Raw genomic sequence first — 1845 nt, forward strand, 5'->3', positions numbered from 1 at the left:
TTATGAGCAAAGATTACCAGGAATTAAAAAAAGAAGAAGAAAACATAAGTAAGAAGGAGAAAAAATAGAATAATAATCAATTAATTAAAACTGACCCGGGACTGAAACAGAGATGAGAAGTAGCAGACAATGATTCAAATAGCTATTATAATGGTATAATACATGTTCCAAGATATAGGCAGAGGGGTGAATGTTCAGCCCAGTGGGGAAGATGCTGGTTAACATGTCCGTATCCCACATTACAGTCTCCAGGTTTCATTTCTAGATTGAGCTCCTTACTCCAGCTTTCTCCTAATGTGGAGCCTGGGAGTCATGAGGATGACTCTGCCCACAAAGGAGAGCTGGATACAGCTCCTGACTCCTTGGCTTCCCTACTGGCACTTGGATACGAACCAGCAAAGGGGAACACATCTCTCTCCCTCTCTCTTTCCTTATCCCTACCCCATCCCTCTCCCTCTAAAACAAATACAATGTTTTGAATGGAAATAGAGACACTGAAGATTTACAGAAAAGACTCAAATTTCTAGAGATCAAAACTACAATGTATGAGATAAAAAACACACTGCATGAGATTATTGAAAGATGAGACATTAAAAGAAGATCAATGACTCTGAACACATAGCAATAAAATTATGCAAAATGAAACATAGAAAGAACAAAAAGAAAATTAAAAGAACACCAGCAATATATGGGACATCTTTAAAGAATCTAATATGGGTGCAATTAAGAGCCCAGGTAAGAGGCTGGGGAAGCAGAAAAAAAAATATTTGAGGTAGCAGATAAAATTTTCCATATTTTGAAGAAATAATAGATGAAAATTATAAACCCAAAAGTCCAAGAAATTCAACAAAGTGTAAGTACAAAAAATAGAAAATAACCACATGACACATTATAATTAAATTAATCAAAATGAAAGCAAATGAGAGAGAAACTTCAAAGAAATCAGAGATAAAAGACATGAACATAAAACAAAAATAAGTAATAATAAAAGTAAGAAGATAAGGAGCAACATTTTAAAAATACTCAAAGAAAAACTGTCAACCTAGAATTCTGTACCCAGCAAAAGTACATTTCAAAAATGCAGGTGAAATAAAGTCATTGTCAGAGATGCAAAGACTAAAAGATATCAAAAGCTGCAAGCATGCATCACCAGCAGACTCACACTGTGAGAAATGCAGAAGGGAATCCTGCAGGCGCACCAGTGACACCAGACCAAACCTGGATCTTCACAAAGAAACAAAGAGCACCTAAAATGGGAACACGCAGGAAACCATGCAAGATCTTTTTGGTAACCTTCACCTCCCTTTAAAGGACTGTTCCACGACTACTGGTCTGCACCTGTTCTCAGGGTAGCAGCTGTGGCACTCCACTGTGGGAGTGAAATGGTCACACAATCAAACACTTCTTTCTTAGCAAAACAGAAAGTGGGCATATGTGTGACAGACATGAGATAAAATAAAGATAGAAAAGATAATTGACTGCTTAAATAAATACAATAGCAATGTAGTGTAGTGCATATTACGTATTATAAATAAACATGAGTATATAAGCACATATATGCATATATAGAGAGATGTAATATATATGACAATGATTATGTAAGGGCCAGGAGAGGAGAAACTGAAGTGTATATTATTGGAAAATACTTACACTATATGTGAAATGGTATAAAGTCACTTAAAAGTAGATCATGATGAATTAAAGAGTCATATTAAAAATCCTAAAGCAGCTATAAAAATTTTCAAAGACTTTCGATCAATACGCCAACAAGATAGCTACAACTGAATCATTCAAAGTTTTCAATCTCTCCAAAAGAGGTTAAAAAGAGAGGAAAACAGATCAAAA

At 35.1% G+C, this 1845-nt stretch overlaps 1 non-coding gene across 1 annotated transcript; it reads left to right on the plus strand.

Moving 5' to 3' along the window:
• The first annotated feature begins 1316 nt into the window (after positions 1 to 1316).
• LOC133776431 (small nucleolar RNA SNORA41) lies at positions 1317 to 1449 on the plus strand. Its single transcript, XR_009868379.1, has one exon. It is a non-coding gene; the product is annotated as a small nucleolar RNA SNORA41 (small nucleolar RNA).
• Positions 1450 to 1845: the final 396 nt, after the last annotated feature.

Source organism: Lepus europaeus, chromosome 17, assembly GCF_033115175.1.
Source record: "Lepus europaeus isolate LE1 chromosome 17, mLepTim1.pri, whole genome shotgun sequence".
In the NCBI taxonomy this organism is placed as follows: domain Eukaryota; kingdom Metazoa; phylum Chordata; class Mammalia; order Lagomorpha; family Leporidae; genus Lepus; species Lepus europaeus.